This window comes from Natator depressus, chromosome 1, assembly GCF_965152275.1.
Source record: "Natator depressus isolate rNatDep1 chromosome 1, rNatDep2.hap1, whole genome shotgun sequence".
NCBI lineage: Eukaryota > Metazoa > Chordata > Testudines > Cheloniidae > Natator > Natator depressus.
The window spans coordinates 137,040,627-137,054,411 of record NC_134234.1 but is presented as its reverse complement, the minus strand read 5'-3'; the positions used below and the strand labels follow the sequence as shown (position 1 = coordinate 137,054,411).

Sequence of the window (13,785 nt, the reverse complement as noted above, 5' to 3'; positions counted from 1 at the left end):
GCACACAACTCATATTTTAATATCAGTAGTCTTACCTTTCTAATGAGATAGATGTGCCCTCTCTCCCCCACCTCAGCAGCCTCCGAGCTGGGACTGGGAAAACGGGGGCGGGGACGGGTCTCTCCCCTGCCACAGCAGCCACAGAGCTGAGGCTGGGAAGGAGGGCCGTCTCTCCCCACCAGCCGCAGCCCTGGAGCTGGGGAAAGTCACCTCTTTCTCTGGCCATTGCAGCCCTGCATGTCCCTAATTCCTCCCACCCCCTCTTCTCACCCCACTGCCCCATCCGACCTACACACTGTTTCCCCCAAGGCCACCACCTCATCTTACATGTGCGTCTTCTCCAGGGTCCAGACACCGAATTAGTGGAGCCATGCCTGCGCGGCTCCACTGATTAGGTGGGTGGCCCTTCATTCTCTCATGTGAGGCTGCCCAAGTGTGCACCTTAGAGGGAACTATCCACAGACCATCTGAATGGAGTTCGCAGACCACAGTTTGAGATCCTCTGACTTAGAAGACATGGTGAGAAAAAAGAAGCAAGCATCAAAGAGACAAATTCTGAAGAAAAATAATATACAAAAAATCTGTTGTATGTTAGGGGAATTTTCTGTCAGCCTAAAAAAATAGTTCTTGAAGTTTGCTAAACTTCACACACACAAAATGTGTTCACTTGTTTTGGGATGAGATCTTAGGAAGCATATGGAACAATACTACTACTAAAAAGTCTTCTTAGACCTGATATCTAAGCTGCATGATTTTCCTATGGGAAAATTTTTTAAATATTTTTCCTTTTGTAATTAAAGTCTCCCCATTGACTGATTACTTAGTATCATTTTTATTCATAACACTATAACCTCCAAAAAAGCACAGAAAAATGAGCTGTTTGGAGAACACAGAGCTAAAAAAAAATAAATAAGAGCAAGATTATTTTAAAATCATTTTAAAAAACACGCATTTTGTTTTCTCAGCAATTGATATCCCAAGATAACAAGTAAAAAAGGGATATTAATTAAAATAGATTTAAAAAAAAAATCAACTTCAGAAGGAAAAACAAGTATTTTATCACAGTCTAGACCAGTGACCCACCCCACTTCCTGCAGCTCCCATTGGCCGGGAACGGTGAACCGTGGCCACTAGGAGCTGTGGAGGGCCGTGCCTGTGGATGGTCAACATCAGCAAAATGTCTTGTGGCCTGCAATCAGATCACCCTGATGGGCCACAGGTTGCCCACCACTGGTCTAGATTTTTGTTAAGCTGGCTTAAAACATCTCAGTTCTTACAAAGGATTTCAAAGTTTTGTGTCAGTTAAATAATGACTTCAAAGTATTAGTTCTGTGACTGATGTTTATATTCAGCAGAGAAGTATTCAGTTGCTAATTTCTCCTGACCCAGTTTCATTGATCCAAGATTCTGTGATGTTTTTGCTAAATTTGTTTGATTTTTCATAATTGTCAAATCAAAACAAGAGTTTGTATTGATGTAATAAAATCCACTATATGCTCAGGTGTGGGGAGGGGGAGAGAAGAGGGAGGAGAGTAGCAGGATAAGCAGTGGTTAGGTGTGTGCAAGTATAACACTGACAACAAGGAATCAGCAGGTGGGATTGAACCTGGGACCTCTGAAGCTTCATGTGAGAGCCTCTACTGCATGAGCGAAAAGCCACAAGGCTCTTAGCTGAGGTTGTAGCAGATTCATTAATCTCCAGTTGGCCCATGGGGCCTGTAGAGAAGGACAGAGCACCACATCAAATAGGCATGGGTTACACACGCCCCTTGTGTAAGATTTTGCGGCATTAAAGGAGAAAAGCTTCCTATATTCCAGTGAGTCCCAATTCAAGTATTTGGCTACAAATTTCAACTGACTTAAATATTACATAATTACATCAATGCCACCTCAACAACTCCAGCAGTCCCTTTATTATCATCTACCCAAATGATGTATTCTGGAATATTTTTTGACGTGTACACCAATCTAAGCCACTGATCCTGCAGTGGGATCCGTTAGTGCAGATCCTTCCACTGACTTCAGTGGGATTCCCAGGGAACTAGGCAGACAATCTTTAACTCGATTTGCTAATTCCTATGAAAACTATGAATGGTCTTATCTTCATTAGGATTTTAACTTGAGTTAGCTAACTTGAGTTAAAAACAAACCTTTGTTTTCCTAGTGAAGACAAGACCGAAGTGTGAATAACTTCAAAAATATTCAGCTTTATTTTCTTTAAACTTGATTTCCTTTATAGTTCTCCTTGAGACTGATTAAGTGAAGTACATAAAAAAATCAGTCTAATGGTTTTAAAGTCACAGATGCTTAGAATCAGCAAGTCCTGACACCATCTGAACCCCACTTAGACTGAGAGCCACACTATTTTATAAACTGCAACTATTGTCATACCCACTCTGGCTTTAAGTCAATCTAAATATAAACAGAAGAAAATGAAAACAAAGGAAAAGGTTCCAATGTGCGTCTGAATGTTCCAAATAATTACAAACATATTGAAACCAATATTAATAGAAGTTGGCTTGACATTTAAGTCTCAGAGTAATGTACCAAAAATCCAATTGAGAAGAGAAGCGGGTCAGTAGTTTTGAGAGTTTAAGTTTAAGGTCAGTTTTGAAGAATGCATATGTCATTAGCCATGTACACTTATGCTCTTCATTTTGTCCCAACTGGCCACTGCCCTCATTCCACGGCTCAGAAGGGTCATGAAGGCAGTGGAATCAACATAGTTATGCTACACAGGGAGGAGGATGAGTCATATTCCATGTAATCCAGACAGTCAGTAGACCTCTGCACCCTAAGGAAACCACCAAAGAAGTCCGTTGCGCTCCATGATGAAGGAGAGGATTTTGGGGTGGGTCAGAGAATCTGCAAGTATACAGATCCTCCAACTATTCTCGCTTTGTGGGGCAGGTACTGCTCATTTGGCAGCTACTGTAGACAGTAAGCTGCAGAAGAACTCATGTATTGCTAGGGTGAGGAAGATTCATTCCCTAATGCACAGGATGTGTATTTAGGAGATGATCTGGCCTACGACACCAGGCTCACTGAAGTCAATTTCAAAATGCTATTCACTTTGTGTGTGGGTGCTGCTGGTGGCCTGTGATATACAGGATGTCAGACTAGATGATGTGGTGGTTCCTTCTGGCCTTAAACTCTATGATCTTAGTGTGCGGGATCAGGCCCTAAGTGCACATCATTAGATCTAACAGGCAATCTCCTGTGTATGCTTAGTACATAATATTCAAATGCACATAACTTTGGTAAACCAAACCCAACATTTTACTAACCAAGCCAAGGCACTAGTCCTCAGTGGAAAGTTTGTTCATGTCAAGTTTCAAACTTAACCTATTTTTTCCTTAGTCCTGTCTAAAAACGTGTGGAGAGAATGTTTTAAATGGGGAAATTATATTATTCACACCCTTGCAAAACTTACGAACAAACTGAAAGGATTTGGGAATTTTGCATAAAAGGCCTTAAAAAAAGGCCTTAACAAATTCACCTCTGGGCAGAGACCAAGCATAGAAAATTTAAGGCTCTTATAATATTTGGTAATGCGCACAGTATTTTTAATTTTTCCTTACTCTAAAGTACTCACTTTCATCCCCATCTGCTTTATTGAGAATTCATTGTTTTATTCTGCAAGACAGCCAAACAACCTAACCTCTCCTTTGTACGCTCATGTGTAAAACTTCACACTTTTGACTGAAATCGAGATAACACCAATGTAAGATGCAACACTACAATGCCGATAGATGTGATCAGAGAAGCCTCACAACTTTTTCAACATACATTCACTCTCAGCATCCGATTCTAGTCTCCTCAAGGTCCACACACCTAACTGTGAAATATCTGAAGATGTCTCTATGTCACAAATGATGTATAACTAACTTGAGATACTAAAGATCTGTCTTGATAGAGCTGACTCTGGGTTTGTATCCACATACCGTTAGCCAGGACACCTATATTATATATGTGTGTGTGTGTGTGTGTGTGTGTGTGTGTGTGTGTGTGTATTATATATATATATATATATATAGAAACACACACACACACACACACACACACACACACACACACAGAGTGTATGTATATGCAGGTGTTCCTCATCTGTAAATATTTCCTTTCTCCACCCTCTGCTGGGTCTAAGATTGTAAGCTCTTCAGGGCAGGAACTGTCTCTTACTGCATGTTTAGCATAAAACACAGTGCCTAGGATAATGGGGCCCCAATCTTGGTTAGCGCTGCCGATACTGCAGTAATAAAAATAATCAATATGAGAGAGAGAGAGAGAATGTGTACACAGACGAGGTAGGTTTAAACCAGTATTTTCCTCTTAAATAGTTATGTGCCATTAACAGTGTTTTGTTTTCATAAAGTGCCTACTGACTGCCTTTCAAACACAGAATGGGCTTCCATATTTCTTTTCTTGAAATAACATTTACCATTCTACTAACTGTAAATACCATGTTTGAAAGAATATACAGTCAAGTAATGTTCTTTGTGTTTAGCTGTACAAACTCTGGTAATGGAGAAGAACATTGGTTATATTTCAGCCAGTGCTACTGCAGGTAAAGGTAAATATTTTTCCTGCAACTATGAGCCGGAACCAGACAACACAGAAACATTCTGTTGAAATGTATGATCAGAGACTATTTTTGATGAACCACAAGGACACAAAAATCAGCACGAGCCATTTTTTCCCTGTCAGACTTTTGGAGACAATATATAACATTACAAATGAAAAAAGCTCTTGGTTGTATTTTTAATCCTATCCTAAATATGTCTGTGTAGTGCCAGACTAAAACTATCCCAACTATACACTACCAAGTTCCTGACACATTTACTGCAACATTCTGTATAAGCAATTTCCATTGTGACGTGTGCTACTACACACCACCATGTTCTAAGCAAACAAAAACTTGCAGAAACGGCAGGATACAAGGCCACAATTACATCTTTCACAGACGATACTACTACATTAATGGATCAGTGTAATCCATCATCACAAGCCCTAAATCCTCCAGGGACTGTCACAAGGCCATACTGATAACCCTCAGTGCTAGATTTTGTATTTGGCTCTCCAATTCAGCTTGAAGAGGTAGGTTAAAAAGAAACAGCATGTGTAGCCAAAAGGTTCTCTGCACACATGATGAGGCTCACACAGTTTATGGAAAGTCAGTGCCTGGAAATGTGGAAGGACAGAGAATTTCAGCTTCTTCTTAATGACACACATTTAGTTATTTGCAGACAACAGGCAGACTGGAAGATCCATGTATTGTGGAAAACAGCAGAATTCAGACAGATTATAAAATAACCAAGAATGCTGCTTTCAGAATTCATTCAATTAATAGAAAGAACAACACTGTAAGGAAAAAAAAGCCTAGATATACAAGGTGCAAATCTGACTGCAAATTTTCCATGGGGCCCAAAACTTTTCAGATGACTGTAGCATAGAGAAATGTTGCTGTGAAAATGGAGGCAAAACAACTGTTACAGAAGGAAGGCAAGAGGTTTTCTGCTGCCTGAAACATCCTTCTGCTAATAAACGATGGTCACATCACCACCACCCTATACCGGAAACCTACTGACCGCTATTCCTACCTACATGCCTCCAGCTTTCACCCTGACCACACCACACGATCCATCGTCTACAGCCAAGCTCTGCGATACAACCGCATTTGCTCCAACCCCTCAGACAGAGACAAACACCTACAAGATCTCTATCAAGCATTCTTACAACTACAATACCCACCTGCGGAAGTGAAGAAACAGATTGATAGAGCCAGAAGAGTTCCCAGAAGTCACCTACTACAGGACAGGCCTAACAAAGAAAATAACAGAACGCCACTAGCCGTCACCTTCAGCCCCCAACTAAAACCCCTCCAACGCATTATTAGGGATCTACAACCTATCCTGAAGGATGACCCAACACTCTCACAAATCTTGGGAGACAGGCCAGTCCTTGCCTACAGACAGCCCCCCAACCTGAAGCGAATACTCACCAGCAACCACATACCACACAACAGAACCACTAACCCAGGAACCTATCCTTGCAACAAAGCCCGTTGCCAACTGTGCCCACATATCTATTCAGGGGACACCATCACAGGGCCTAATAACATCAGCCACAGTATCAGAGGCTCGTTCACCTGCACATCCACCAATGTGATATATGGCATCATGTGCCAGCAATGCCCCTCTGCCATGTACATTGGTCAAACTGGACAGTCTCTACGTAAAAGAATAAATGGACACAAATCAGACGTCAAGAATTATAACATTCATAAACCAGTCGGAGAACACTTCAATCTCTCTGGTCACTCGATCTCAGACCTAAAGGTCGCAATATTAAAACAAAAAAACTTCAAATCCAGACTCCAGCGAGAAACTGTTGAATTGGAATTCATTTGCAAATTGGATACAATTAACTTAGGCTTGAATAGAGACTGGGAGTGGCTAAGTCATTATGCAAGGTAACCTATTTCCCCTTGTTTTTTCCTATCCCTCCCCTCCTCAGACGTTCGTGTTAAACCCTGGATTTGTGCTGGAAATGGCCCACCTTGATTATCATACACATTGTAAGGAGAGTGATCACTTTAGATAAGCTATTACCAGCAGGAGAGTGGGGTGGGAGGAGGTATTTTTTCATGCTTTGTGTGTATATAAAAAGATCTTCTACACTTTCCACAGTATGCATCCGATGAAGTGAGCTGTAGCTCACGAAAGCTTATGCTCAAATAAATTGGTTAGTCTCTAAGGTGCCACAAGTACTCCTTTTCTTTATACTTCTGCTAGGCTCTCCCTTAAATAAAGATCAAGTAGAATGCTTCTGCCAACAAATAGGAATATAAATAAAAATATACATGGCTGTGCTGAATCCCCACTGCCTATCCTTATTCTAGAAAGACCTGGGGCCTTCTCGCTCATTCTGTTATAAAACAAGAGAAATCCAGGGGTGTTTTACCAGTGTAAAACTGATGTGACGGGAAAGTCAGGCCCAAGGAATCTATTCTATGAGGTAGGACTGAGTGAAGTAAACTCATAGTGGGAAATGAGGATACCCCTGCCTGTCTCGGTGGGTACGTCCACACTGCAGCTGTGAGCATGTCTCCAAGCTGGGCAGACACCTGCTCGTGGGGCTCAAATTATGCTATTCTTAATGCACGTGTGCATGCTCAGGCTCCAGCATTGGCACAGGCTAAACGCCTGACTCCAAGCCCACTAGACCCAATGGGTCTGAGCTTGGGTGGATAGCCTGGGCCTCCACAGGAGCTGCCATGTCCACACTGCTATTTTTGGCGTGATAGCTCGAGCAAAGCTAGTGCGAGTCTGTCTACCTGGGCTCGGAGGCTCGTTCCCAGCTATGCTGTAGAAGTACCTAGTGTTCTCTACATTCTGACTCAGGACACGTTTTCACTAACACGCTGGAATTAAACATTTTCTCTTCCAATATCTGTATTAATGTTTTAACCCTGTGTTAGCTATTGTAAACCCTCTGTCCAACAAGAAAATAACTTTCAGCAGCACTGCGTCTGTGCCCGCTCACTCATTCAAGGGCATTGGACATCCTGATATCTAAGTGCCCACTGAACCAATCTAACCCTGCCAGCTTAAGAGAGAGATGGCCCCACAAGCAACAGAGTGTGTGAGTTTTCCGATGAACTGAGGTAAACAAAACATATATATACACAAGTTCCAAAAACATTTCAGAAAAGAGTTATTTGTAGCCAATGCAGCCACAGAAGCCCTGGAAGACCGTACATACAGGCCTTGCCTCAGGCAAACTATTCAGAGGGAAGCATAGTAGGCCACAAAGTCACCCCACCCTCTTTGTTGTGGGGAAAAAATAGGCCACCTGGGTAGTGGAGAAAGTTAAGTACTTTCTTCTTCTTGTTGTTGTACATAAGCAATTCCTGTAGCTGCTATGGGGCTCCTGTGTGATTGCAAATGGAAGGGAATTGTGCAGGTATGGATAGCTGTAGTCCCTGAGATAATCTTCCCATTCTGATGTGGTGCACACAATAAAAAGGTCTGAGAAGCCCTCCGAATCATCGGATTGGAACCCCTATTCAAGCCAGATTTAGAACTAGCATTTTTCAAGGGAGGGGATGGGGGGGAAGACATTGGTCACCCACTATCAAAAGAGGTTCAAGAAATACTAACCAGCATGTTATTACTTACTTACTGACTGTTTGGCTCTCTCATTCACGAACAGCATAATCCTTCACGGGGACATCAGTTTATCTGGTGCACCTTAACTACGATACAGTGTTTTTAAATATTTACTCTAATGACTGCATGTACTGTTTTGCAATATATTACCACCTAGCTCACCAACAGTATTTGCATAGCTGCCTGCAAACACACATGTGCTTAACCTCAGGCACATGGGCAGTCCCATTGAGTTCAATGGGATAGCTTACATGTGTAAAGTTAAGCCAATGCAGAAGCTTTTGCAGGATCAGGGGCCTTTAAGATTCGTGCCCCTAGCAATTCTGGATGCCTGGACTTTGAAACCACATGGTGGAGATAGTCTGCACTTATACAGAGAATATGCTCATACTGCACATCTAAAAATACTGAAAAATCAATACAAGATATGGGCTTTCCTGTCTGACATTAACAATTTTATAGCTTAATGCTAATCAAAGTAAGTAGAAGACCATAAGGCTACCAAAAAATAATTAAACAAAAATAAAAAAGTTCTCTAGAGATTCCAAAGTCACCCAATGCAATACACGCCTGCAAACCCTGCTTTGTCCTTCAAACGATTAAAGTTGAACTTGTATACCTATCTATAAAAAGAGTACGTAAAAATAATATCGAGGACCTGTCTTTCCTTAACTCCCCCATGTATCTACAGCAGTGGCTCTCTGCTTTCGCCAGCCTGGCTATAGTTACAGAGAACCACAGAACACTGAACTTGCTTAGAATACAAGGGTCCAGATCCTCAGCTGGTGTTGACTGGCATTGCTTCATGGAAGTCAACGGAGCACTGCAAATTTACACCTGTTGGCCGAAGGGGTGTGAGGTATTCTGTGATCATTCAGCGCGTCAGGTGCTTGGAAAAGCTCAGCTTTATTCTGTGTCCCATTTCCAATGGCTGAGCATAACAACAAGAGCTTCACAGACTCTTCCTCTGGGAAGCTCTGCCCTTAAAGGTACAGTCCCCAATATCACAGAAGCATTTTATTGTACAGTAACATTAAGCAAAGCAGCTACATAAAGGTTATAGTAACAGAATTAGTGAGGGTTCCAGTTCCTTAGCTTTGCCCACCGTCTGAGTGAACAGGGCTGTTCACGGGGGACTTCCCCAGGTAAAAGAAAGCTTCACTGCAGGGTGCGGAGCAGCAGTAGAAGGGAGGGGAAGGAGTCAAGCCTAGTTAAAGGGTGGAGTTATAACTATACAGTTCTTCTGCCCAACACCCACACATGTCAAGGGATGAATAAAAGCCATGGCTTTTCACTCAGCCCATAGACTGTAACGTGCTGTGTGCCCTGGGAGGAAGGAGGTAGTAGATTCTGTCTCCCTAACCTTCACAAAGTCTCAATGCATCACAAGGCTCACACACTGTTACCATGTACCTCAAGGTGCAGTCAGTTACATGTGTGCAAAGTGAGTGTAAAACATTACCAGATCGGAACGGTAGTACTTTACAGCCACTTTGCACTTGTGTAATAGTCTAAGCCATGTGCAGAGCAAGTACATTCACTCTTCTTCGTCTTTATTAATTACTGAGTGTTTATTAGAAGGTTGTTTCTCATGTCCTATTTTTCCTCTGTGTTTATATCTGACATAGCCATTTATTGGTCTAAAAATCCGTGAGACATGAAAAATGAAAATGTATGTGGCTGGGCAAACTGTAATACAGTCTATGAAAGATACAAAGCCCTTTCCACAAATATAGGGCCCGATTCTGCCCAGGTACTGTACAAGGAACTCCTGATCACTGCAATGAGAATTCCATAGGGAAGTGATTGCTAGAGTAGTAATCAATAGCCATTCTTAGACAAAAGATTTTAAAAATGGAGCCATTACTAGGATGATATTAAATATTAGAGATTTCATTTTTGGTCAAAAAATTCATTTTTAGTTACAGAAATAGGAAGGAAAACAAAAGGACCAGAGAGTGAAGCAGGAGAAGAGAGAAAGACTCACAAGGACATCATGTGCGTGTGTGTGTGTGTGCGCGCGAGAGAGAGAGAGGGGAGGGGAGGGGAGAGAGAGAGAAGGTGAAATTGCTGAAGGACAACAAAAATGATGGATTAATAAAGAGCTGGTAAATATCATAAAACTCAGTGCAATTCTTCATTAAAATCCTTTCACCTGCATAAGTCATTTAGGCAGTATTGCCAACTCTAATTATTATATCAGAAGTCTTATAATATTTTGTGGTTTTCTTAAATCCCCAGCTCCTGGAGTCATGCTAAGATGTGTGAATCTCAGCTTCTATTTAAAAAACAAAATATCTAGCCCTCTTGGTCACAGAGAAAAGTTGAAAACATAACCCAAGTGTATCCCAAAGGCTCAAAAACCAGAAGGCAAATAAAAAGAACCCAAACTGCATTTTTGTTAAACTTATGATTTTTAAGCCACTCATTTGTGGGCTGGACTTATGACTTTTGAACTAGGGGATGGCAATTGTATTTACTATTCCCTTTGACTCCTCCGTCCACTCTCAGCTGCACACTTTCATTCATTTCCCCAATAAGCAAGCTCTCTCTCTCACTCTTTAAATCCTTCCTTAAAATACATTTCTTCCAGGAATAATCTTTTCCTTCCTCACTAATTATTACTATGCAACCTCCATTATCTGAACCATTTTTGCTGTTCCTCATTACGTTTTGTATTTGCACTTAATCCTGCAAATCTTACAAGAAACTTTACTAGTACATGGGTCTACTGGTTGTGACTACAATTTACCAACTTGTATGAGGCACACTCGTTGGCTTGTCTTGCTTGGACTGCAAGATCATTGGGGCATGGAACGTGCTGTAAAGCACTCTATTAAAGGGGAGCTGGTAGCAACTTTTATATTTTGACACTTTCAATTATATTATAAATTATTCTGGTGACCTTTTCTTTGAGAAGCTCTCACTCCTCCTTTGGGCCACACAAGTGCCTTTTCTTTGGACCATGAAATTCCATCCAAATTTGGCTGAGGAATAAAGTGCTAAATATAACCATTTCTCTTCTCTTACTGGTGTCCCTCAAGAAAATCTTGGCAGCCCACCAAAATTGTCGACCCTGCCGAGGCTGCAGCAGCACACTGCGCTGAGACCACCAGTGGGTGCCAGAACAGCTGTAGCATGTCTGTAGCTAGTACATGTAGCTTGTCTCCATTTACTCCTTCCTTGGGGGCAGGAATTCCCCCAGGCCAGCTGTCTCTCTCCCTACCCAGAAGTTCAGGTGCTTCCCTACAACCACCTCCTGACACAGCACATGGTACCAATGGCCAATGCCTTCTTCCCCCCATTGGGAGCAACAGATTGGGCAGGAGCTCCCCAAATTCCCGGGGGGGGGGGGGGGGAGACAGAGTGAGGCTTCCCTCACCAATCACTTCCTAGTGCCCGAACCCAGCAACTCATTTCCCCCCTCTGGGGATAAAAGCCTTTTCCTGGGTTGAGCTAACATGATTAGTTCTGCAGGTCAAGTGTGAACAGCCTGTGCCACAAGTCTAAAGGTTCACAGGTCAAACCCTGTTGATGAGTTAGGGCAAATGGCAGCAGGGGTATTACTGTTGCACATCACAGAATTTGTTTTTAAACTTTCTTAAAAAACAAAAAACAAAACAAAAACACATCTCAGAAATTACACACCAAGTGCCAAAAGAACATTAAGGGTGCAGTCAAAAGTGACAAAGTGCTACTGTTATAGTTGTCTGTGCAACCCTGATTCTGTGCATGTGCATTACGATGCAGTCTTAATTACATACTATTTTTTCCACAGGACTCCTGCCTCAATCAGTGCACAAGATGAATGCATAAGGGAGCAGAAGGAAGACTGCACGGGCAACTGTAAAACTGGCATTTCCTACCTGTCAAATGTCTGGCTTTGCAAACTAAAAAACATTCTTTTAACATAGATTATATGTATATTGTTCACATTAATACTTCTATATTAGGACTTTCTTCATTAAAAATGAGCAATGACTCTACTTTTCATAGTACTATATTAATGAGTTCTACCTCACAAGTTTATCTGTAGGGACTGTTTTAGAATTTTTACTGCTTCTGTCTTGTGAAGCCAAACATTTTAAAAACATGCTTATCTGGGTCACTGATATTTAGAGTTTAGAGCTGTATTGTACCCTGCATCCAGATTACATTCAATCTAATGCAATAGCACACTTTTTTTAAAAAGAAGGGAGAGGGGGAGGAATTGCACAGCTTAGTGTACCAAAGCTTCAACACTTTCATTTTCGAAGAACCTGGACTGAGTCAAAAGTAAAATAGATTTCTGGATTAAAATTAGTTTGGAAAATATTCTTTGTTGCATCGTCATCCTAATTATTAGATGAAATTGGTAATCTCAATTCAAGAAAAGGAAAACAAAAACACTGAAAGTTTCAATAAAGCAGGACAAGAATTTTCCCAATAATATCACTTAAAATCATAAATAAACCAAAAAAGAATTTAAATTTCAGATAATGATGAAAATGTTTACCTTCAAAATTGTCAAGAGAGAAGCTGTATTTCTTTTTCTGTGTGGTGTTCATTATGGAGCTTGGGGGGATGGAGGACTGTTTTGATGGCACTACCCCTCAAGATGTGTCTGTTAATAACTATGATTTGTAGAGAAAAGAAAGTAGGGAACATTAAAAAGAATACTTGGTGCCTTTTATAGCTTCTGTGGGTGGATTTCCAACTCTCTTGCCTGGCTTTTTATCGTACTCTTGTTGCAGCAAATGATAAATAAAGAGGAAGTTGTTTAAAAAAAATAATGATCCCTACTGGTAACGATAAAAAGAAAGCTGAAAGACCACCTAGAGCTCAAAGTCTAGATGTAAAGTGAGAACCACAGTCAGAGCAGCATCATTTTAGCCTCATACTACAAGTCAGATGATACAGAGATGACTTGAAGATGAATTGCTTCAAGGAGTCTATGAATAAATTACTATTTTGTTTTATCTGAAACCTAAATAAGATACATCATTTAGTAGGGTTCCTTCCTTCCCCGAGACTTTGCTTTGTTGTGTTATATGTAATTTATTATTCAAAGCCCCATATATCTGGAAAGTGAGATTGTTCTGATTTCCTCCGCTAGCAAGAAAAAAATTGGTTACCAGTGACTCCAGGGTCGATTGCCCCTCAAATCCATGCACAGAGGGGACCCTTCCTGCACGGATCTCCCCATTTCACGCAGAACAGGGACTCCTGGGGATCCATGCATGGGAGAGGGGCGGCTAAGGGAGAGTGGGCACACAGGCAAGGGGAGAATGCATCATCTCACCCTCTAGCCTCTTGGAGAGCAGGGAAAAACTATAGTCCATGTTTAGACTCTCTTCCTGTGGGTTTTCTCTCAGAGAGGGATTGCTGGACCCTGGGTTATGTTAGCTGTTGTGGATTCTGTCAAAAGATTTTGGGGAAAAAAGAATAAGGAAACCGTTTTAAGATGATCTCCTTGTAACTGAAGGGAAAGTAGTGCTGTTGTTTGTACTGGCATTGCACATGTGCCTACAGCTGGCTCGTGTACCACCAACCCACGGCACTTTAACATTATCACTGTACATTTCTTTCCAGCTCTATGGATAAGAGGCTTGTTCTCTTCTTTTCCCTTGTTATA

At 41.5% G+C, this 13,785-nt stretch overlaps 1 protein-coding gene across 2 annotated transcripts in view; it reads right to left on the bottom strand.

Moving 5' to 3' along the window:
• Window positions 1–13,785, bottom strand: part of RAI2 (retinoic acid induced 2) — a 65,778-nt gene that overhangs the window by 22,498 nt on the left and 29,495 nt on the right. The window contains exon 1 of one of the 2 annotated variants that reach the window (XM_074967623.1): window positions 8,181–8,201. The exons of the other annotated variant lie outside the window; for it this stretch is intronic. The gene's annotated coding sequence lies outside the window, so the exon portion shown is untranslated. Of the gene's footprint in view, window positions 1–8,180; window positions 8,202–13,785 lie in introns of those variants that run through there. 2 annotated transcript variants of the gene reach the window in all.